Source organism: Plecotus auritus (assembly GCF_963455305.1).
Source record: "Plecotus auritus genome assembly, chromosome: 3".
Classification (NCBI taxonomy): Eukaryota; Metazoa; Chordata; class Mammalia; order Chiroptera; family Vespertilionidae; genus Plecotus; species Plecotus auritus.
Window position 1 is genome coordinate 183,337,734 of NC_137772.1, and position 26,006 is coordinate 183,363,739.

The following is a 26,006-nucleotide window of genomic DNA, read 5'->3' on the forward strand; positions in this document are numbered from 1 at the left end:
TCAATGCAGGAGCTGCCCCCTGGTGGTCAGTGTGCTCCCACAAGGGGAGCGCTGCTCAGCCAGAAGCTGGGCTCACAGCTGGCGAGTGCAGCAGTGGTGGCAGGAGCCTCTCCCACCTCCACGGCAGTCGGATATACCCCGAGGGCTCCCGGACTGCAAGAGGGCGCAGGCTGGGCTGAGAGACCCCCTCCTCCCCACCAGTGCATGAATGTCATGCACCAGGCCTCTAGTTAAGCATAAAAATATATGCTACTTCTATCTAATATGACTTACAAAGCAGAGAATTATTTTCATATATGTTATTCCTTTCACTGAGAAAGAGACTATTCCAGCAGTTTATCTTTAGTCTTGAAACTTTCTAAGAATTGTGATGTATAAATTTCATTTTGTTATAATTTGGAATATTTGTCTCAATTTCAGAGATCCTCCAGACAATTTTGTACATTATTATAGTCACCTGCTCCCCAATTTTTTTAGTTTAATTTTTATTTCCAATTAACTTTTGTGTGTGTGATCTACCCCATCATCAGTGTAATCTCTTCTCAATTTTTACTTATGGGTCATTTTCTTATTTTACTTATTCTCATTTTCTATTCTCTAAATGGTATTTCCAATAGCTGAAGTCATTGAGAGCCTAATTTTTTCTTTCTGCTGACTTTTGCTTATGGTGGTTTGTTTTGTAATTTTGGATTATGAGAGCATGTTTGCCTGAAATTTATATGTTAATTTATTGTTTTAAAGTTTCCAAAGTCAGAGACTGAATTTAAATCCCAAGTGCATAAGGGTAGGCCTGTTCTTGTGTATCTGGGGGAAGAGGGGGAATTTTCATTTCAAACACCCTGGCTCTGTGCCAAGGCATACAGATCTCTGTGTGTTCCCCCTTTGCTGATGGACAGCCTTTTTCTAGACTTCTTTTTACTGAGGGTGAGCAATTCATGTGGAACTTCAATTCCAAATCCCTACCTTTGGCAAGTTCAAAGCCTTGTTTCCTGTCCCCAGGCAACCATTAAAACCCAAGCCTTTAGATAATGGAAAATAAAAATCACTTTGAGGCCAACTGTTTTTTGGTGTCAGTCTAAAACTGTGGGTTATCACTTGTTTTTTAGTCTTGACCCTTGGAAATTTCCTTTACATACATACATACGTACATACAAATGTTTATTTATTTGTTTACAAATATGTTTTATTGATTTTTTGAGAGAGATTCTTTGCCTTTGTTCTGGAGCAATGTAATAATAAAACCTACTGTTTATTGAATGTCTTTCATGTGCCAAGTGCTTTATTTATTTACTTTTTTATTATTTTATTATTTTATTTTTTTCCCATATATATTTTTATTAAGGTATTATATGTGTACATATATTACCATTGCCCCCCCCACCCCACTCCCATACATGCCCTCACCCCCCAATGTTTTGCATCCGTTGGTTACTCTTATATGCATGCATATAAGTCCTTCAATTGATCTCTTATTTCCCCCACTTCTCCCTAACCTTCCCGCTGTAATTTGACAGTCTGTTTGATGCTTTACTGCCTCTGTATCTATCTTTTTGTTCATCAGTTTATAATGTTTTTTATTATCCACAAATGAGTGAGATCATGTGGTATTTTTCTTTCATTGACTGGCTTATTTCACTTAGCATAATGTTCTCTAATTCCATCCAGGTGCCTACAAATGGTAGTAATTCCTTCTTTTTTATGGCAGCATAGTATTCCATTGTGTAGATGTACCATAGTTTTCTGATCCAGTCATCTGCTGACGGGCACCTAGGCTGTTTCCAAATCTTAGCTATTGTAAATTGTGCTGCTATGAACATAGGGGTGCATATATCCTTTCTGACTGGTGTTTCTAGTTTCTTAGGATATATTCCTAGGAGTGGGATTACTGGGTCAAATGGGAGTTCCCTTTTCAGTTTTTTGAGGAAACTCCATACTGTTTTCCACAGTGGCTGCACCAGTCTGCATTCCCACCAGCAGTGCACGAGGGTTCCTTTTTCTCCGCATCCTCGCCAATACTTGTCATTTGTTGATTTGTTGATGATAGCCATTCTGACAGGTGTGAGATGGTACCGAATTGTCATTTTGATTTGCATCTCTTGGATAATTAATGACTTTGAGCATGTTTTCATGTGTCTCTTGGCCTTCCTTCTGTCTTCTTTCGAAAAGATTCTATTTAGGTCCATTGCCCATTTTTTTATTGGATCATTTATCTTCCTTTCATTAAGTTGTATAAGCTGCCTGTAGATGTTGGAGATTAAACCTTTATCAGTGATAACATTTGCAAATATGTTCTCCCATAGAGTGGTGTTTCTTGTTGTTTTGTTGATGGTTTCTTTTGCTGTGAAAAAACTTTTTATTTTGATGTAGTCCCATTTGTTTATTTTCTTTATGGCTTCCATTGTCCTAGGGGCAGGATCAGTGAAGAAGTTCTTTCGGCATATGTCTGAGATTTTGCTGCCTGAGGATTCCTCTAGTAATTTTATGGTTTCCCGTCTTATATTTAAGTCCTGTATCCATTTTGAGTTTATTTTTGGGTATGGTGTAAGTTGCTGATCTAGTTTCATTTTTTTGCATGTATCTGTCCAATTTTCCCAACACCATTTATTGAAGAGACTGTCTTGACTCCATTGAATGTTCATGCCTCCTTTGTCAAATATAATTGTGCATAGTGGTTTGGGTCGATATCTGGATTCTCTATTCTATTCCATTGATCTATATGTCTGTTCTTGTGCCAGTACCAGGCTGTTTTGAGGACAGTGGCTTTGTAATACAGCTTGAAATCTGGTATTGAGATCCCTCTTACTTTATTCTTCTTTCTCAGAATTGCTGTGGCTATTCGGGGTCTTTTTTTATTCCAGATGAATTTTTAGAGAGTTCTTTCTAGGTCTGTGAAATATGCCATTGGTATTTTAATGGGGAGTGCATTGAATCTATAGATTGCTTTGGGTAGTATGGACATTTTGATGATGTTGATTCTACCCATCCATGAACATGGTATGTTCTTCCATCTGTTTACATCTTCCTCTATCTCTTTTTTCAGTGTCCTGTAGTTTTCCGCATATAGGTCTTTTACCTCCTTGGTTAAGTTTATTCCTAAGTATCTTAATTTTTTTTTGTGCGATGGTAAATGGGATTGCTTTTTTAGTCTCTCTTTCTGTAAGTTCACTATTGGTGTATAGAAATGCCATAGATTTCTTGGCGTTAATTTTGTATCCTGCTACATTGCCGAACTCATTTATTAAGTCTGTTAGTTTTTTGATGGAGTCTTTCGGGTTTTTTATGTACAATATCATGTCATCTGCAAATAAGGACAGCTTTACTTCTTCTTTTCCAATTTGGATGCCTTTTATTTCTTCTTCTTGTCTAATTGCAATGGCTAATACATCCAGTACTATGTCAAACAGGAGTGGTGAGAGTGGGCATCCCTGTCTTGTTCCTGTTCTTAGGGGAAATGGTTTTAGTTTTTGCCCATTGAGTATGGTGTTAGCTGTGGGTTTATCATATATAGCTTTTATTATGTTGAGGTATGATCCTTCTATTCCCACCTTGTTGAGAGTTTTTATCAAGAAAGGGTGTTGGATTTTGTCAAATGCTTTTTCAGTTGATATGACTATGTGATTTTTATCTCTCAATTTGTTTATGTGATGTATCACATTTATTGATTTGTGGATATTGTACCATCCTTGCATTCCTGGGATAAATTCTACTTGGTCATGGTGTATGATCTTTTTGATGTATTGCTGGATCTGATTTGCTAGAATTTTGTTGAGGATTTTGGCATCTACGTTCATGAGGGATATTGGCCTGTAATTCTCCTTCATTGTGTTGTCTTTATCTGGTTTTGGTATTAGGGTGATGCTGGCTTCATAGAAGGAGCTTGGAAGTGTTCCTTCCTCTTGAATTTTTTGGAATAGTCTGAGGAGGATAGCTCTTCTTTAGTTCTTCTTTGAATGTTTGGTAAAACTCTCCTGTGAAGCCGTCTGGCCCCGGGCTTTTGTTTGCCGGAAGCTTTTTGATGACTGCTTCAATTTCTTCCATAGTTACTGGCATGTTGAGCTGTTTAGATTCTTCCTGATTGCGTTTTGGAAGGTTATATTTTTCTAGGAATATGTCCATTTCCTCCAGGTTGTCCAGTTTGTTGGAAAAGAGTTGTTCGTAGTATTTTTTAACAATCCTTTGTATTTCGGCGGGATCTGTTGTTATTTCACCTCTTTCATTTCTGATTTTGTTTATTTGGGTCCTCTCTCTTTGCTTCTTGGTGAGCCTGGCTAGAGGTTCATCAATCTTGTTTATCCTTTCAAAGAACCAGCTCTTGGTTTTGTTGATCTTTTGTATTGTTTCTTTGGTCTCTATGTCATTTATCTCCGCTCTGATCCTTATTATTTCATTCCTTCTGCTTACACTGGGCTTTTCTTGTTGCTCTTTTTCTAACTCTTTGAGTTGTAGGGTTAGGTAATTTATTAGCATTGTTTCTTGTTTTTTGCAGTAGGCTTGTAGAGCTATGAACTTCCCTCTCAAGACTGCTTTCGCTGTGTCCCATAGATTTTGGATTGTTGTGTTTTCATTGTCATTTGTTGCCATGGTGTTTTTTATTTCTTCCTTGATTGCTCTGGTAACCCAGTCATTGTTTAATAGCATGCTGTTTAGTCTCCATGTGTTTGATTTCTTTGGGTTGTTTTTATTGTAGTTGATTTCCAGTTTTATGCCACTGTGGTCTGAGAAGATGCTTGATATGATTTCTATCTTCTTGAATTTGAAGAGACTTTGCCTATGTCCCAACATATGGTCTATCTTTGAAAAAGACCCATGTGCACTTTAGAAGAATGTATATTCTGTGGCTTTGGGGTGAAATGTTCTGAAGATGTCAATTAATTCCATCTGGTCTAGTGAGTCTTTTAGGATTGTTGTTTCTTTGCTGATTTTTTGTTTAGAGGATTTGTCCAATGGTGATAGTGGGGTATTAAAGTCTCCCACTATGATTGTATTGCTGTCAATCTCTCCCTTGATATCCTCCAGGAGTTTTTTTTATGTATTTGGGTGCTCCTGTATCGGGTGCATATATGTTTACCAGAGTTATTTCTTCTTGTATTGCTCCCTTTAGTATTATGAAGTGGCCTTCCTTATCTCTTGTTATGTCCTTCACTTTGAGATCTAATTTGTCAGATATAAGTATTGCTACCCCAGCTTTTTTTTTCAGTTCCATTTGCCTGGAAAACCTTTTTCCATCCCTTCACCCTCAGTCTGTGTGTGTCTTTTTTTCTGAGGTGGGTTTCTTGTAGACAGCAGATATATGGGTCTTGTTTTCTTATCTAATCCATTACCCTATGTCTTTTGATTGGGGCATTTAATCCATTTACATTTAAAGTTATTATTGATAGGTACTTATTTGTCGCCATTCCTATTCTTTACCCCTGTGTTCCTTCTTCGCTTCCTATTTCTTTTTTTTTTTTTTTTACAGCAGACCCTTTAGCATTTCTTGCATTGCTGGGTTGGTGGTAATAAATTCCCTTAGTACTTTTTTGTCTGCGACGCTCCTGATTTCACCTTCAATTTTGATTGATAGCCTTGTTGGGTACAGTATTCTTGGATTCAGACCCTTCCTTTGCATGACTTTGTATATTTCATTCCATTCCCTTCTGGCCTGATGAGTTTCTGTTGAGAAATCAGTTGCTAGTCTGATGGGGGTTCCTTTGTAGGTAACTTTCTGTCTCTCTCTTGCCGCTTTTAAGATTCTTACTTTGTCGTTGGTGTTTGCCAATTTAATTATAATGTGCCTTGGCATCGGTCTTTTGGGGTTCATTTTGCTTGGGACACTGTGAGCTTCTTGGATTTGTGTGGGTTTTTTCTTCCCTATATCAGGGAAGTTTTCTGTCATTATTTCTTGAAACAGGTTTTCTATCCCTTGCTCAGCTTCCTTTCCTTCTGGAACCCTATTATGTGGATTTTGTTTTGTTTCGTGTTGTCCCAAAGTTCCCTTAGGCTCTCCTCCTGCTTTTTAATTTTTTTTTCTAGAAGCTGGTCTACTTGGGTATTTTTTCCTACCTTGTCTTCTAGCTCACTGATGCGGTCCTCTGCTTCTTCTAGTCTACTCTTGATGCTTTCTACTGAGTTCTTTACAGCAGCGATGTCATTTTTCATTTCTTCTTGGTTCTTCTTCATTTCCTCTTGGTTCTTATTCATATTGTCGAATTTGTCTTCCATTCTTTCCAGCCACCTTATGACTATTTCTCTGAATTCTTTCTCTGGCAGGTTTTTTGTCTCCATTTCGTTCACTTCCTTTTCTGGTGATGCCTGCTTTTCTTTCATATGCGGGCTGTTTCTTTGTCTCCCCATGGTCTCTCTTCTCTGGTTATGTAGTTCTCTCTCTCCTTATTCCAGGTGAAATCTGACCTTTCCGTGGTGGAGTGTAGAGCTCCTCTGAATCCACGTGTTTGCGCCAACTGGGGACCGGTGTTCTGTGCCAAGTGCTTTATATCTGTGATTCTACTTTATTGTTATCTTTACTGTAACACTAATCACTCTATATAAATAGGACCCTGTTAGTCTCTGTATTTACCCTGTGTGTATCCTATATAGTGGTGTGATATTGTGATTTATAATCCTATATAATAAAAGGCTAATATGCAAATAGACCGAATGGCACATAGTGACCAAACAACCGGTCACTATGATGTGCGCTGACCACCAAGGGGTGCACGCGGAACATAGGGGGGCGTTGGCAGCAGGTTGTAGAGTGTGGAACATGGTGGGCGGGTGCTGGCCGCAGCGGGATGGTGGAGCAGGTGAGTAGGGGTGCCAGACCAAGGCAGGGTGCTTGTTGCTGTCATTGGGGTGAGCCTCTGGTGGTTACTGAAAATTCTTTGCTCCCGAGCACTGTGGTCCCTGGCGCTTGCACCTGCAGCCAGCACTGGAACTGCTGCTCACACCCCTTGCTGGCACTGGGCACCAGTCCTGATCACTTGGCAATGTCAGTGCATGTAAGGGGGGCTGGCGCCATCAGTGCATGGGAGCAGCAGCAGCTGGAGCAGGGCTGCTGGCAGACAGGGGACCGGGTGCATGGCAGGAGGGGCTGGGCGGGGCGTGGAGGATGGACGGAGACCTGCCCCTGTACCCACTGCAGCCTCGCAGCCCACAGTTCCTTTCAAGGTGCACAAATTCATGCACTGGGCCCCTAGTAAAATATATATATTTAATAAATAAATGTGTGTATATATATATATATATCCCAATTGAGCTCCTAAAACCCTTGGAATTTCCTAAGCGTTGAGAGTGTTAAAAAGTGTCTTTTGTTATGTTAATGAGGTGACATTTGGACCCTACCTAAGGATGAGGCTGGCTGCTAGGAGAACCAATCAGGGGTTAGAGGTTTGAACTTTCATTCCCACTCCCCTTGACATCTGGGGAGGGGAGAGGGGCTGAAGGTAGAATCACTTGCGGATCTCCAAAGATTTAATTAATTATGCCTTTGAGATGAAGTCTCCATAAAAACCCAAAAGGATGTGGTTCAAAGAGCTTCTGTGTTGGTGAACGTGTGGAGATTTGGAAAGAGTGGCATACCTAGACAGGGCGTGGAAGGTCTGCGCCCTTTCCCCACGCTTTGCCCAGGCATCTCTTCCAGCTGGCTGCTCCTGAGTTACATCCTTTTATAATAACCAGTCATGTAGTAAGTGAAATGTTTCTCTAAGTTCTGTGAGCTGCTCTAGCAAACTAATGGAACCCATGAGGGGGTCATTGGAACCTCCAGTCCATAGCTGCTGACAGCACAAATGACAACCTGGGTTTTTGATTGGCATCTGAAGAGGGAGGGGTGGTCATGTAGGACTGAATCCTTAACCTGTGGGATCGGATGCTATCTCAGGGTAGATCGTATCAGAACTGAGTTGAACTGTAGGACACCCAGTTGGTATTGGAGAATTTCTTGGTGGTGTGGAGAAACCCCCTTCCCCATGTTGGAATTGGGTGCAGAGTTGGTGATCAGAGGGAGGTAGGATCAGAGTCCGAATATTAGATGTGGTCATCATGACATGTAATTATTTGTGTGCTGTCTTATTTTCCTATTCCACTAAAATGTAAATTCATAAGAATAGGGACCCTACATGGTTTTTCATTGAATTTCTAGTATCTATGAGACTAGATCCTTGTGAGCACTTGAGAAGTATTTGCCATATAGATGAATGTAATCTATGCTGCAGGTATTATTTTGCGTATTTTCAGATGAGAACTTGGGCCCAGGGCGGTGAAGTGACTTGTCCAAGGTTATAGCGGTAGTCATGTGGTAAAGAGCAGATCCAAAAGTCCATCCCCCCATCATTTGGTAAGTTACTAGTACTTCATTAGTTTCTAAGAAGCCAAGGTGAATCGCTAAATTATGAAAGTAGTTTGATTAAATGATAACCGAAATAAATTCGTTGCATCATTAATTTCAAATTATATTTCATTTTAATAGTGTTTGATGATTTATATGATATAGAATTAAAGACATTTCATAGATTCAGCATGACAGAGTAAAACTTCCAAACCCTATAGATGATACTTTGTCTAATTTCTGAAGTGTGGATATCATTTGTTTTGAAAACTATGTTTTTGCTTCTCACTCCATTCATGAGAAATATTAAATATTGTTGTGCTTTATTTCTTCCCTCCCCTACTTCTCTAATTCCCTGATATAAAAGAGAAGGTTGGAAAACTATTTTCTATTCTTAACAGTCTATAAAGATTCTAAAATAGATAAAAATTGCCTTGCTTTGACTAATCTACTAGTTTTCTATTTAAGACTATATTTCTAAACTGGAGACTACTTTCTGCAATAGAGGCTAAATTGTCAAATTGGTGGTCAAAGTCAAGTGAATGTTGCAAAGAATATCCATGACCTGAAGAAAATATGCATCCAAAATGAAGGTCTCCCAGTAGAAGAGTAGATACTGCATGCTGAGTAGAAAGGCCATTTTGCATCTTTTCAGGATAAATCTGTCTGTAAGAAATTGTAGGTCACCACTGCTGTGGTTCATTCTCATATAGAAGTGGAAATAAATTAGTAGGTGTGTTCTCTGAGTATAAAGACTTTGACCTACCATGCCTTTTTCAGTTTAGTGCTATGAAAAAAGTGACTCCCATCGTCTCAAAGAGTAGTTTTCTGTAGGGTCTGGAAAACGTTCTTAGACTTTTAATGGTAAATTTAAAAATATTGTCTACAGGGTTCTATATTATACAGCTGGGGGCAAAATCCGAGTCTATTTCACAGAAAGCGTGGAGCCTGGATTATTGGATGGGTTCCCAGGGTGGCCCACCCGGAGAATAGCTTTTTAATCTTTACGGTCAGAGTGTGGTTTTGCTTATGTTATGTTGTAAATCACAATGGAATACAAGATATTTTGGTGATATAGATTTCTTTTTATACACAAGAAGGTGTAAAAGCTAATATTTAGGGGAAATAACCTCTCAAAAATAGAACAGTTTCAAGTGAAAGTATAATTTTAATATGCTTGTTAATTTGCATATACCTCTGAATGTAGGGCATGGTATTGTTGGGAGTGCCTAGAAGGCAGGCATTGCTTATTCATTTTTTACCTTCTCACCTCGTCAGAGCGGGATGAAGGTCTTTGGAGACATTTATCCAAATGATCACAGACAGACAAGCCTCTGCTTGAACATGTTTCGACACAATAACTCCCCACCACACGTGTGAGTGAGTCTGTGTCGGTTTTGACAAGTGGAGGCTTCTTCTTCTCCCGAGTGAACATGTGCTCTCACTTCCCCAGGCCCAGTCTGTCCTCTGAGGCCTCCCAGGACAAGTCTGATGCTTCTTCCATATCTAAAGCGCTTTGGACATTTGAAGGTAAATACAATGACACAAAATTTATGGCGAGCACTGCACCACGAAGTCCGACTCTGACGTCTCCCTTTTAGGACTTGAATTTAGAAGAAGCTTGTTTTATGGGTTACCCCCTTACTCATTTGAATCATATTGATCCTGTAATCAACTAAAATCCGATTGTCTTTTTCACATGCTCCACCCTGTTCTTCGGTAGTTAGATCTGGAAGCTTGCACTTCTCCCTATTAAATTTCTTGTATTTAGCCCATCATTTGGCTTACCAGGATCTTTATGGGTTCTTACATAATACAGTGTCACTAGTGATCCTCTCAACCACTTTATGTCACCTCCATTCTCACCTCTCATTGCTCCCACCTCACACACTCTGCTCCATACACACAGCCAGAAATATAATTCTTGGAACAGTCCACGCTTTATCTCAAGGTGGGTCATGGCACGTATTGTTCCGTGACACTTTATATGGGTTTCAGGTGTACAATTCCACGACACACCATCTGTACATTGTATTGTGTGTTCACCACCCCAAGTCAAGTCTCCATCCATCACCATTTATCCCCTCTTTCCTCTTTTTTCTTTTTTCTTTCTTTTGTAAATCTGCAAACTCTTTCTTATTCTTCAAGGTTCGACTGACATTTCGAGGACTCTTACTACTGGGCAAGTTAGCTCACTTCTGAGCTGCCATACTACTCAGTCCTAGCATTTATCAAACCACAATATTCATGGTCTAGTCTTGGTTTCTTTGGCTCACTAATCTATAAGATCCTCGAATGTAGGAATATATATTTTTTCAGCCGTTATCTTCAGTGCCTATAGTATATATAGCATATAGTATATACATTTATTTATTTAATTATTATTTTCGAATAAATAACTAGATGAGCTAATTGGCTTCACCAAGTAACAGTAAGCCTGTGTACAGGACCAAGGAAATTGTCCCATGATGTAAACTCTGAAACCCTGCTCCCTCAATCCATAATGTGTGTTTTAGGCTGTGGTCATTTAATCGGTTATGGGCCCCCTGTGCTCAGTCACTCCCAGCACACACCTCTCATCTCTTCATGTCCACAGGGCACCATGAAATAGCGTGAAGCCCTGCCAGATGCCATCCTGAAATTCAGAAATATTGGACACAGGGCCTTCCCTTGGCCTGTCAGTCCCAGGAATGCAGCACCTGTGTTGATCTTAAACTACAATGGCATTTAATCCTTACATCCAGCTTTTCCATTGTCTTTCCCTGTATTGTTATAGAATCCTCTATCTTATCTCAGTTTTCTGTAGATTTGATTTATGTTTTCAAAACATCCCTAGTAAACATAGAATACTTGATTTTTTTTTACAAATATTAAACACATCTAAGTCGTCCCCAATCCTTGTTTATTAACTCACCTTACAACCGCATTTCTTAAAGTGAAACTTAAGTTTTATTTATAATTTGAGGGAGTCTACAAATGGGGATTAAACTTAAGTACATGAATGACAGGCAGTCCTCTGCATTATTGCCTATTCCTCATGACAATACTGCAAAGTAGATTTTATTACTCCTGCTTTATAGAAGAGGAAAGTACGTCATGAGGCATGGGACAGTCAGAGTTGGGATTGAGACTCAATTAGGCTTGTGTCTAAGGCAGAGAGCCCCTGGGAAAGACTGGTAAAAGGCATAGCTCCCTTCCCAGGAAATGCACATAGGCCACAAATCAGTTGGAGTTCTTTGTGATAAGCTACAGAAGCAAATGTGGTTTTGAAATAGGTGGGGAGGCTTTATGTTCTTGAGATCTTGGTAGCCCATTGAGTCCCTGGGACTGCTGTAGGACCAGGAATGACATTCGTCAGCCAGGGAAAAATGCCAAGCCCACCCCGTGGAAGTTCATGTGAGGACTCAAACACTAGAAGCTACCGCTGGCACTGCTGTTTCTGGGATTCAGTGCTGTTGAAACCTCTGCTGCCACCACATCAACCCTACAAACTTGGTCCTGCAGCAGCAGTGCCTGATACCTGCTGACATAACAAACGTGGACTCATAGCAGCCACCATCATCACCATGTTGCCACTGCCCAGCGCCTGCTCCGTGGGCCTGGAACCTGGGCAGTTGCATGGGGCCCTGGGCTCAGAAGGGCCCACACTTGCTTTAGTTCCCGCTGTCAGCATTTTGAAATTCTAGGTAAGTTTTGTTTTTTTTCTCGGGTGGGTACCTTCTTTTTTTTTTTTTTAAATTTCTTTATTGATTACGGTGTTACATATCTGTCCTTATCCCCCCATTACTCCCCCTACACCTCCCTCATCTAGGTAAGTTTTGAATGAGGGGATACACATTTTCATTTTGTCCTGGTCCTGCAAATTATGTGGCCAGCCCTGACTGCACACTTTTTAAAAAATATATTTTTTATTCATTTCAGAAAGGAAGGGAGAGGGAGAAAGATAGAAACATCAATGATGAGAGAGAATCATCGATGGCTTCCTATTGCACACTCACACTGGGGATCGAGCCCGCAACCCGGACATGTTCCCTGACCGGGAATTGAACCCTGACCTCCTGGTTCATAGGTCGATGCTCAACTACTGAGCCACACCGGCCGGGTGACACACTAAGTCTTATAGCACCTGCCACAGATCCTACACGGACACCATTCATGTGGATCTGGAACAACCACCACTGTCACCACATTGACACACAAAGAGGTTCTACTGTACCTGGGGTTGCCGTCGTGTCAATGCTGCAGACACACGTCAGCCTGCAGCCACCCTGCTCCTTCCCAGAGGGAGAGAAAATCCACATGACACTAATTTTGTGTGAATCTTAGGGGATTCCTGGATTTCCACAGGACTCTCTGTGGTCCCAGGCTAGGACTGCTGGGCTAATGCCCATTTCCCACGATGACACTGCCCCCCAGGACTAGAGGAAGAAAGATTTTTCTCATTTGTGGGCAAGGAACACTGCATTTTTTAACCTTGATTTGAATGACTGTACATTTAGAAAATAATGTAAATGTTTATTGTAGTAGAGCGTGTGCTGTCTTTAGAATGGTGACATATTGAAAGATATTTAGTGAATAGCAGCCTGGAGCTAGAGAGATTTGGGAGTCATCAACATTGAGGCAGAAATTGAATTATTTCAGCAAATACGTATTGAGTATCTACCCATCCTGGGTGTTCTGCTAGGCATAGGGATAAAATGATGAACATCAAACCAAGTAGAGAAGGTACTCTGATGCTGATGATTAAATGGATATGCTTGTGCATGTAAATACAACTTTCTAATTTTATAGGAATTGAATTATAATTCTGTCACTGACGTTTGAAATCTGTTAACTGAAAATCAAAACTAGCAATGTCATTTTAAAATGTGGGATATTTAAAAATATGGCTTTTAATTTATACATGCACTGAAAAAACGAAGCAAGTCCTGTCATCATTTGACAGGCATAATCACTTATCCTTTAATGCAACCGGTAACCTACCAGCAAGATTTGAAGAGTGCCTCGGTGCAGGTGTTGCTAATTAGCCATTGGATTGGGCTGCATCGAATTCTCTTCTTTTACCCCTGCATAATATTTGCACAAAATGCAAATGCGAGCTGTAGGCTGAAATGTTTAAGTGCCATCCGAGGCTTGTAGACTGAGCTTGAAACAATGAGAATTTTGAATTGGGCAATGATCATAGTTTACAGCTCACTAAGATTCCTGGTTCTCCGGCCGGTCAAGATTTGAACTCAAACCGGAAGTTAGGTAATTTGGGCTCAAGCCAAGTGACTAGGAGGGAAGACAGAAGTCTTTTCTTATTTGCTCTTTCTACCCATTTCTAGTTGTTGGATTGCTCTGGGAGAAATGGCAGCAATTACTAGTATAATTAGGGTTCATTCCTTTGTTTATTTAGCAAACATGTATCAAATGCCTACCATGTTCTTGCACTCAGCATGAAGTAGGAATGATATAAATATTTGTTGAATTAAATATAACCACTTGAGAGTTAAGAAGCTTTCCATAAATAATTGGCAAACTTTGAATTCATCTGTAATAAGGAAATTATTTCTATTTATGTGATTGAAGTGTGGAAGAGATAGTCATAACACTCATCAAATATTTCATTTTATTCACCTACATTTTTAAGCCTCTTTTCAGTTGGGAGGGAGCAGCTGAATCCTAGTTCTGGCTAAGAGCTATGAAGCCACTTCTGGACTGAGATGGTGGAAAGCGGTGATTAAGGAGGGAGGCTGTAACGCGCGGATGATGCATCCTGATTAATGCAGGAACTATTGTGTATTTTCTATTTCAGAGGATTTTTTTGTTGTTGTTGCAGCATTGCCTATTGTAACAAAAAACTAGTTAATGAAATGATCATTGCTAACAGGTAGCTTAGATGAATTATAGTATCCCCAACCATAGAATATCAAGCAACCTTTTAAAGTAATGTGCTCATATGGAATTATCTCTAAGCTATTTTGTTGTGATAAGAAAAGATGGTACAAACCAGTATTCATACCTTTGATTACTATAAAAGAGAAGCTCTATGTCCATCTATCTGTCTGACATTTGGTAACAGCACATGCATATGTCTGTATGTACTTGGAAAATACGTAGACAGTATTATTTAGATCACAAGCAAGGGAATAAAATGGTTTATTCATTACGGCTTCTGGAGAAGAGTCTATGGCTTTGAATAGAAGGGTTTATCTGGTCTGTGTTAGTCAATAAAAAGTAGTTGAAAGTCACCTTTAGTACTTCTTTTAAAGGTAACTAATCTTTTGACAACATGGGGCCTTCAATCAATGGTTGCAGATCAATATTTTCTATATACAGTTATTGTTTCCTTTTACCTTACACACTATGGGCTGAAAATCAGCACACTGTAGACTGAGAAAATCAATGGGGTACATTTGTGGTCTCGAGAACACTGGATAGGAGACATATGTCCTCCTGGAAAACCCATACAAAGGAAATTATGTAAGCACCTTCTCAGAGGAATCCTCAAGTAATCACTGGGTGAATTTGTGATCCAACAGGCTTTTCTTCAATTACACAGTCAGAGCACATCAATTCATTTACCTTGCCGTAAGCAGGCTATCTCAATCGTTCAAATAAAGACACCAAAATCGCCCCTGTTAGAGTAATTGGCTCTGGTAGGTCCAAACTCAGGATTTACAAACTGCTTCTCATTTCTGGCCCATTTGGCTTTGGTTTTCAGAGACAATTACTATTTATGGCTTGGAAAGGACTCTCATTTCAGCAGTTGAAGGAAACGTGTGTGAGTGGCTTTGAGCTTTCTGTGTTGGTGGAACCGGATGAATGACTATCAAAAGCTAATTCACATCATGAATTATGTTTCTGTAACAACATGTACTCCGCCTTGGAGAATGAAGAAAGGACTGCCTTGGTTTCAAAGTCAGGACCTCAAGTGTGTTGGTTGGCCCTTATACTGAGAGTTAGCCCTGCAATAGTTTTTAAGAAAGGAACACATTTTTGTGGTTTGGGTGGGGAGTGGAATTTAATGCTGTGCTTTCTGAATCCCTAAATGCTGTTCACCAGATGAAGCCTGTGGCAGGATAGATATGCTATGAGGCTTTCTCAAACAGATGACCACTCCCTTCAACCAGGAGAAAACCAGAGAGGCAGAATTTGTACTTGTGTTTTCTGAATGTTACAGAATATTTAAGATGGGTTGCTTAAATTGTCATTTGCAAATTAGATGCACGCAATTGGGATAGAATGCTTATTCCCACTTCTTTTTGTAGTTATCAGCTAGCCTCAGAGTTCTGGAGATTGGGAAATTCAAGATCAAGGTACCGGCAGGTTTGGTTCCTGATGAGGTTTCTGGCTTGTAGACAGCCCTTCTTCTCAGGGAACGAGGAAAGCATTGCCTTAGTGTTAAAGCCAGGACCTCACATGGTGGAGAGAAAAAGCAAACTCTCTGGTGTTTCTTCTTCTTCCTTTTTTTTCAAAAAATATTTTTTAAATTAATTTTTTAGAGAGAGAGAGAGGAAGGAGAGAGGTCGATCCACTGCCTCTTGAATGCCCCCTACAAGGGATGGAGCCCGAAACCCCAGCATGTGCCCCCACCGGAAATTGAACCATGGGTCGATGCTCAACCACTGAGCCATACTAGCCGGGCTGGTGTCTCTTCTTATAAGAGTATGAATCCCATTATGAGGACCCCACACTCATCTCAACCTAAGTACCTCCCATCTCCAAATATCGTCACATTGGGGGCTAGGACTTCAATGGATGAATTTGGAGGAACACAGTTTGGTCTATAGCAGGCTCTACATAGAATATTAAATCTATACTAATAAAAGAGAAATATGCTAATTAGACTGGGAGACCTTCCAGGAGACCTTCTGGATGTCCTTCCGGACAAAGCCATGGTGGCAGGGCTGAGGCAGAGGCAGTTAGGGGTGATCAGGCCAGGAGGGGAGGGCAGTTGGGGGCGAGCAGGCCAGCAAGGGGGGACAGTTGGGGGTGAGCAGGTCGGCAGGCAGAGTGGTTAGGGGTGATCAGGCAGGCAGGCAGGTGAGTGGTTAGGAGCCAGCCGTCCCAGACTGTGGGAGGGATGTCTGTCTGCCGGTTTAGGCCCAATCCAGGATCGAGCCTAAACTGGCAGTTGGATATCCCCTGAGGGGTCCCAGATTGGAGAGGGTGCAGGCCAGGCTGAGGGATACCCCTCCACCCCCGTGCATGAATTTTGTGCACTGGACCACTAGTAATTACATAATAGTCAGACAGTGATATGCACTATGGAGAAAAATGAAGTCAATAGAGGAGAGTATGTATGGGATTGCCATTTTATATAAGGTTATCAGGACAGGTCTTTCTGATAATGTGACATTATAAAATATTTGGCTTTACTCTGAGTGAAATGGAGCGTTACTGTAGAATCCTGAGAGTGGAGTGATGTGATCTAACTTACATTTCAGCTGGATCCCTCTGCTTAATGGTATTGGAAATAAACTTGGGGTGTGTTGGGCAAAGAAACCATTTCAGAAATCCAGATGGAAGCTTGCACAGGGTACAGAGGTGGAGGTAATGAAAGGTAGAAAGATATGGTACATGTACTTGAAAATATTTTAAACATAGGGCTGCTAGGATTTGGCAATGAATTAGATTTAGGATGAAAGAGAAAAATCAAGATGACTTGATTTAAGCAACTCGAAAAACCCCCGCACAGACTTGCTATTTATTGCGATGGGGAAGACTGAGGGAGACGTTTTTCTTAGGGGAAATCAAGGGTTTGGTTTGTGCTATGAGACATTTGGGCAGAGAAATCAAGAGGGCACCTGAAGACACGAGTCAAGAGCTTGGGGCAGGGTCTGAGCTGGAGATATATGTTTGGGTCCATCATCAGAACAGAGATGCTGTTTAAAGTCATGAGACTGGATGAAATAAGAAAGGACATCCCGGGGACTGATCTCTGAGAGATGAAGAAGAACCATTCAAAGAGACTGAGAAGGAGAAACTAGAAGGTAAAAGTGACTCAAGGGATGGTTCTGAGTTAGAATTGGACAATAGAGAGAGACTTTGAGATTTGGAGGGTGGAAGTGGAAGCAAAAGCCATCATTCACAGGAAGTTATGGCAACCACAGATAGCCGCTTTGCAGGTCTCCCCAGAGCTCCCCCTGGGCAGGTGTGATGGCAGGTGCAAGTTTTGGGGCTTCCCTGGGAGACCCGCTCCCCCCAACCCCCTCCTCCGTGCCTGTAAGGTTGTCAGTGACTGTTTCCTTCTTTTCTAGCTGCAGACTTGAATTCCTATGTTAAACTCCTTATTTCTTAATACTGGTAGTGACCCTGTTTTCTGACCAAATCCAGAGTGACATATCCTGCTTGGATATTTTTGGAGTCACTTCAAAAATCTTAGACAACTTCTTGGACTAATTAAGAAGGTAGTGAGGCCCCAGAAGGCCTTTTTGTAAATTCCTCTTTCATGTTGCTCCCAGAGATTCCGAAACGGGTCAAGGAAGAGCATTAATTAAGGAAACCTGAAGGCTACATACACAATAAATCCTGGTAGAGGTGGCGCTCTCTCTCCCCTGGAGAGTGCACTCATTTCCCTTGTCTCTGGCACAGTGGACATTATTCCAGTAATACAATATGCCCCAAGTTTGATCATGAACTAAACCCCTTGATCTCACAGAAAAGTTTAAGTTCCTCTTATTAATATTGTAATTTTCCTTAGCAAAAATTAAAACACATCTGACTATGAAATCTTCCTTCTGTTGTTCCAACAAAATGCAAAAAGTGGGTTTCTCTTTCTCACATCACCATAATGACATTAAAGTCTCACAATATCTCTTTGCATTTCCGATTATTTTTTCAGTCATAGACAGAGACTCAGAGACTTGGAAGGAGGTTGGGTATGTCTTAGATATGAAGGTGTGCTTAGTCATACTCTAGATCTCTACTCTAAAACTCGATATTTATTTTATTATTTTATTTTATTTTATTTTATTTTATTTTATTTTATTTTATTTTATTTTATTTTATTTTATTTTATTTTCTAAAGTTTTACATGTCTTCTTTTTCCCCAATTGACCCCCCGCCCCCTCCCACCCCCCAAGGACAAGCCCCCACTGCCCCAGTGGCTGTGTCCATTGGTTATGCTAATATGCATGCATTACAAGTCCTTTGGTTGGTCTCTAATCCCCCTCTGCCCCCTGCCATTTGTCTCTGGATCTATTTCCGTTCATCAGTTTATGTCAATCATTATATCCCACATATGAGTGAGATCATGTGATATTTATCTTTCTCCAACTGGCTTATTTCACTTAGCATAATGCTCTCCAGTTCCATCCATGCTGTTGCAAATGGTAAAAATTCCTTCATTTTTATAGTGGCCTAGTATTCCCAATGTGTAGATCAGCGGTTCTCAACCTGTGGGTTGCGACCCCTTTGGGGGTTGAAGGACCCTTTCACAGGGGTCACCTAGGACCATCGGAAAACACATATTTCCGATGGTCTTAGGAACCGAGACACCGCTCCTCTATCCGAATCCATGCGGGTCCGCCCACATGCAGATACGCCCACATACGAGTACCCGGCATGATGACATAATCGCGCCAACCCCATCACATACACCCCGTACAAACACAGGTGTATGTGACAGGGTTGGCGCCATAATGTACTTATGCGGACCAGTCACACATGTGTAGAGAGCAGCTACTGTGTAGAAAGCAGCTGCTGTGTTGAAAGCAGCTACTCTGTTTAAAGCAGCTACTGTGTTGAAAGCAGCAGTATTGGAGGTAAAACAACACTTTATGAATTATAATTACTGGGTAAATGTAAAATCATGTACTGTAAAATCATCAACTACTGCAAAAAAAAATCTGTACCATGGGAACTTAATCTGGATGCATATCAGTCTTTTTATATTCAGCTGCGGTTGATGTGAATACTGCCCCCTTGTGATAGTAACAGGTATGTAAAAAAACAACACAGAATGGTAAATCATAGGAAACTTGAATGAACTGTATTGACTGAACTATGCCATGTATCATCTTTTGTATTATTAAAGCTATTGTTATATATTATTTTCATTAGCAAACCATCCCAGGACAATGGATCATGCAGAGAAGAATGTTAAGAAAAGAAAATATAGTGAGGATTTTTTTACAGTATGGTTTTACCTCCATAATTACAGCAGGAATTGAGAAACCACAGTGTGTTATTTGTTGTGAAGTTATATCAGCCGAATCTATGAAGCCGAACAAACTAAAATGCCATTTTGATAGCAAGCATCTGAGCTTTGCCGGCAAGGATACCAACTATTTTAGAAGCAAAGCTGATGGACTCAAGAAAGCCAGACTTGACACTGGTGGCAAGTACCACAAATAAAACGTAGCAGCCGTTGAAGCTTCATATTTGGTGGCACTCAGAATCGCCAGAGCTATGAAACCTCACACCATTGCTGAGGATTTACTGTTGCCAGCGGCCAAAGACATTGTTCGAGTTATGATCAGAGACGAATTTGTTACGAAATTGAGTGCAATTTCCTTATCTAATGACACTGTCCGCAGAAGAATAGATGACATGTCTACTAATATTCTTGATCAGGTAATCCAGGAAATTAAATCTGCTCCACTTCCAATATTTAGTATGCAGCTTGATGAATCTACAGACGTTGCAAACTGTTCACAGTTACCTGTTTACGTGAGGTATATTAATGATGACGACTTTAAAGATGAGTTTCTTTTTTGCAAACCTCTTGAAACAACAACTACTGCACGTGATGTATTTGACACAGTTGGTTCATTTCTGAAAGAGCATAAGATCTCTTGGGAAAAGGTTTGTGGTGTTTGCACAGATGGTGCTCCAGCTATGCTAGGATGTCGATTTGGATTTCAACGTTTGGTATTGAATGAGTCACACAAAGTCATCGGAACTCACTGTATGATTCATCAGCAAATATTAGCAACAAAGACAAGAGTTACAAGAAGTAATGAAAAGCTTCATAAGTTCTGTCAATTTTGTAAAGGCAAGCACTTTAAACAGTCGACTGTTTTTGCAACTGTGCAATGAGTTGGATGCGCCAAACAATGCTCTGCTATTTCACACTGAAGTGAGATGGTTGTCGAGAGGAAAAGTTTTAAAATGTGTTTTTGAGCTTCGGGATGAACTCAAAACATTTTTTAATCAGAAAGCAAGACCGCAGTCCGAAGCACTTTTCAGCGATAAAAGTGAACTGCAGAAAATAGCTTACTTGGTTGACATCTTTGTCATCTTGAATGAGTTAAATTTATCACTGCAAGGACCAAATGCAACATGCCTCGATTTGTCTGAAAAGATACGATCATTGGAAATGAAACTTCAGCTTTGGCAAAAAAAATTGGATGAAAATAAAATTTACATGTTGCCTACCTTATCTGCTTTCTTTGAGGAACATGGCATTGAACCAGACAAAAGGATTACAATAATAATTTCTGTGAAAGAACACTTGCACATGCTTGCAGACGAAATTTCATCGTACTTTCCAAATCTACCTGACATCCCATTTGCACTTGCCAGAAGCCCATTCACAGTCAAAGTTGAAGATGTTCCTGAGACAGCACAAGAGGAGTTCATTAAACTTATTAACAGTGATGCAGTGAGAACTGATTTCTCTACAATGCCAGTTACAAAATTCTGGATCAAGTGTTTGCAGTCGTATCCTGTTCTGTCTGAGACTGTGTTGCGCCTTCTTCTTCCATTTCCAACAACATATCTTTGTGAAACAGGGTTTTCCAGCTTGTTGGTTATCAAGTCTAAATACAGAAGTAGACTTGTTGTGGAAGATGATCTTCGTTGTGCTCTTGCAAAGACTGCCCCGAGAATTTCTGATCTGGTGAGAAAGAAGCAATCTCAACCTTCGCACTGACATTGGCTTTTTACGCATGCTGTCGCAAAATGTAGCAATGTAGTTTACTGTTGTTATATTAAGACTGTTACCCATGCTACACCATGCTTCAAGACAAAATTTCATTTATTTGTAATTAGAAATAAATATTTCACAATATATAATTACATATTGTTTTTGTGATTAATCACTATGCTTTAATTATGTTCAATTTGTAACAATGAAAATACATCCTGCATATCAGATATTTGCATTACGATTCATAACAGTAGCAAAATTACAGTTATGAAGTAGCAACGAAAATAATTTTATGGTTGGGGGTAACCACAACATGAGGAACTGTATTAAAGGCTCGTGGCATTAGGAAGGTTGAGAACCACTGGTGTAGATGTACCACAGTTTTTTAATCCACTCATCTGCTGATGGGCACTTGGGCTGTTTCCAAATCTTAGCTATGGTGAATTGTGCTGCTATGAACATAGGGGTGCATATATCCTTTCTGATTGGTGTTTCTGGTTTCTTGGGATATAGTCCTAGAAGTGGGATCACTGGGTTAAATGGGAGTTCCATTTTTAACTTTTTGAGGAAACTCCGTACTGTCTTCCACAGTGGTTGCATTCCCACCAGCAGTGCACGAGGGTTCCTTCTTCTCCACATCCTCGCCAGCATTTGTCGTTTGTTGCCAAGGACTGACTCTGTAGTGAGTAATTATTTATTTATTTACTTTGCTTATCTTCACTTGGGAATATTTTTTCCCAATGATTTTTAGAGAGTGGAAGGGAGGGGGAGAAACAGAAACATCGATGTGAGAGAGACACATTGTTTGGTTGCCTCCTGCATGCTCCCTGATAGGGGCCAGGGATAGAGTCTGCAACCAAGGTATGTGCCCTTGACTGGAATCGAACCAGCAACCCTTCAGTCCATGGGCTGACACTTTAACCACTGAGCCAAACTGGCTAGGGCAATTCTTTAGAGTTGCATGGGAGGCTGGATATCATCTTTGTTGATGAATGTTAAAGAGAAAAACGTAGGCCCAAAAGGGTGTTGCTTGTGCTAAAGCCCATGATACCAAACCTAGACTGAATACCTGACCTAACTGCAGTTTTAACCTTCATCAGAAATGTTATCTTAATCTACCAATGTGGAATCTTCTGGGCTAGCACCAGTAAGATATCTGTCACGTGGACCCTCGAAATGCGCCCCTTCCCAGCCCCAAAGAGTCAATCTGCAGGTAAAACCCTTTTTGCGCCCCCCCCCCCAAAAAAAAGAAGATGTCCTGGCCTACAAAGAATCCTTTCCTCTTTTGCTAATTGCTCCCTTGTCCCACACTTTTTCCTGTAGAAACCTTACATTTTTAAATTAAATTAAATTAAGTTTTGTTTTTGTTAATCCTCACCTGAGGATATTTTCCCATTGATTTTTAGGAAGAGTGGAAGACAGAGGGAAAGGCAGAGAGAAACATGGATGTGAAACATCAATTGGTTGCCTCCTACATGAGCCCTGACCAGGGCCCCAGGCTGAGGAGGAGCCTGCAACCAAGGTATGTGCCCTTCACCTGAATTGAACCCGGGATCCTTTAGCCCACAAGCCGATGCTCTATCCACTGAGACAAACTGACTAGGGCGAAACCTTCCATTTTATACAAACCCTTCTAATTGCTAGATGGGATGCTACCTCATTCATGAATCTCTTAATAAAGCCAATTAGATCTTCAAATTTACTTGGTTGAATTTTGTTTTTAAGCAGGAAGAAGCTCAGAGAGATGAAGCCACTGAGGGATAGGAGCAGAATCAGGGGCAGAACTGGGCTCCTTCAGATAGATGGACCATGTCTTATGTGTAGGGAACCAACACATTAAATTTTTTGGGGGGGGTAGGGGGCTGGGGAAATGAAATATTTAACAAAAACCATTTATTATTCATCCTGGGAAAAATTAGGATTCTGTTAGGCTTAGTTTATGGCTTAGTATTGTTTTAATTTTTAATTACATATTGGTGAGGGGGTTCCATCCACTATTTATGGCCTCGGTAGGTTCTGTTTAAACCTGACATATAGGTCTCTTGAGTGCTAGTTCTTTCTTCCATCCTCCTCAACATGCCATCTTTGTTTGAGCATCGCTGGGTATTATGACAGACCAGAAAAAAAGGCTATTTCTGGCACCTCAGTATTTATTTTCATTTTAAGTGATATAAACACTGAAATACACGTATTATCTATAATTTATTTAAAACAAACTTTCAGAATTCCTGAAAAAAAAAATTTGAATGGGACTACAAACTTCACACATTTCAAAAATAGAAAGTATAAACCTAGAAAACCTCAAGTAAAATATAAATCTCTGAAGATAAATAAACATTTATTATAAAAGTATAAATTATTAAGAGCTGAAATATATAAAACTAGAGGCCTGGTACACAAAATTCATGCATGGGGGGGGTTGTTTATCCCTCAGCCCAGCCTGCACCCTCTCTAATCTGGGACCCCTTGAGGGATGTCCAACCGCCCGTTTAAACAGGCGGTTGGACATCCCTCTCACAATCCAGGATGACTGGCTCCCAACCACTCATCTGCCTCTGCCTGATTGCCCCTAATCGCTTCTGCCTGCCAGCCTGATCACCCCCTAACCATTCCCCTGCCAGCCTGATAGATGCCTAACTGCTCCCAGGCTGGCCCGATTGCCCCTAACTGCCCTCCCCTGCTGGCCTGGTCACCCTTAACTGGCCTCCCTGCCAGTCTGGTCACCCCTAACTGCCCTCCCCTGCAGGCCTGGTTGCCCCCAACTGCCCTCCCCTGCAGGCCTGGTCACCCCCAACTGCCCTCCCCTGCTGACCTGGTCACCCTTAACTGCCCTCCCCTGCCAGTCTGGTCACCCCTAACTGCCCTCCCCTGCAGGCCTGGTTGCCCCCAACTGCCCTCCCCTGCTGGCCTGGTCACTCCTAACTGCCCTCCCCTGCAGGCCTGGTCCCCCACAACTGCCCTCCTCTGCTGGCCCAGTCACCCCTAACTGCCCTCCCTGCTGGCCTGATCACCCACAACTGCCCTCCCCTGCAATCCTGGTCACCCTCAACTGCCATACCCTGCAGGCCTGGGCCCCCCCAACTGCCCTCCACTGCAGGCCTGGCCCCCCACCCCAACTGCCCTCCATTGCAGGCCTGGTCCTCCCCCCCAACTGCCCTCCCCTGCAGGCCTGGTCCCCTCCAACAGCCCTCCCCTGCAGGCCTGGGTTCCCCCCAACTGTCCTCCCCTGCAGACCTGGTCCCCCCCCAACTGCCCTCCCCTGCAGGCCTGTTTCCCCCCAACTGCCCTCCCCTGCAGGCCTGGTCCCCCCCCCCCTGCAACTGCCCTCTCCTGCAGGCCTGGTCCCCCCCAACTGCCCTCCCCTGCAGGCCTGGTCCCCCCCAACTGCCCTCCCCTGCAGGCCTGGTCCCCCCCCAACAGCCCTCCCCTGCAGGCCTGGGTCCCCCCCAACTGTCCTCCCCTGCAGGCCTGGTCCCCCCCAACTGCCCTCCCCTGCAGGCCTGGTACCCCCCCTCAACTGCCCTCCCTTGCTGGCCTGGTCTGCCCCAACTGCCCTCCTCTGCTGGCCTGGTCATCCCTAACTGCCCACAACTGCCCTCCCCTGCAGGCCATCTTGTGGTGGCCATCTTGTGTCCACATGGGGGCAGCCATCTTTGACCACATGGGAGTGGCCATCTTGTGTCTTGGAGTGACAGCCAATTTGCATATTACTCTTTTATTAGATAGGATAATTCCTTACCATAATGTCCTTTTTATAAAATGAAGAAAATTGCTCACTAAACAAAATGCAGTCAATGGCATCATTATCCAGTTACAAGCATATTTTTGTACAAATGTTTCCAGCTGCTGACAGTATTTCTGATTCTATATAGGTCCAGAAGTGAAGGGGCGAGCTATAAGCTAGAGTTTTACTTTTGACTCCTTCATCTTCAAATAACCCCATCTCTTTGAGGAGTACTTTTTGAAAATTTGTGAACTCTTTCAGAGTGACAACCTTTTTATCATGGGAAGCTGTAATATTTTGTTTTGAAGCAAGCATGTTGGATTTGCCTTTGTCTTTCTTAGTTTCATCATGTGGAGACTGAGATGGAGGGACCTTTGTCAATTTCAATACCGGTGCTTTCATATTCCACTTGTTCGGAAAGTCTTTGAATTGGAATAAGCCTCATCCTTCCAGTGGGAACTTTGCAGTAGCACATCTGGTTGCTTATTGCAACCTTTATAGGTGTGGTTTTTGCCTCGATGGAAAAAATGAGCATAACTTTGTATTGTGGTATAAATTGAACCATTGAGTCATTGACCTTTGAATTCATAAATGATCTAGACTTCACATTCTTTCAAGTATTAAAACAACAGTATTATCCAGAACTAAACACATATTTCAGTACTTAAAAATAATAAATTGTGTCCCAAGCACTAAGTATCACAATGCCACTTTCTGATCCTTTTCATTCTTCTTTTTGTCTTTCTGCTTCCTGGGCTTGCAGCTCAGGTTTGTAAAATGACATCATAGTGGAGCTGCATTGCGAATTATGCAGACTCTTATGAGTTGGCCTGGGAGCTTAACTTCTTGTTATCTCTTTGAGGAGGTGCTTTCTTACTTTTAAGCAGCTGCCTTAAAAATAGCCTTTGGCAACAGAGCATGTCTTTAGTGGATGTATGAAGAAGTTAATTTTATATGTAGTTCTTATTTATATTATAACATAGAAAAGTTTGGCAGAGACTTAATTACTAAACAAGGATGAGAAACTAAGTCTTAACGCCCAAATGGATCATCCCTATTGGAAGCGTGTTTGCACGTGTACATCCTGCTAAGTGATGGTGCTACGTTGTAACTCGCAT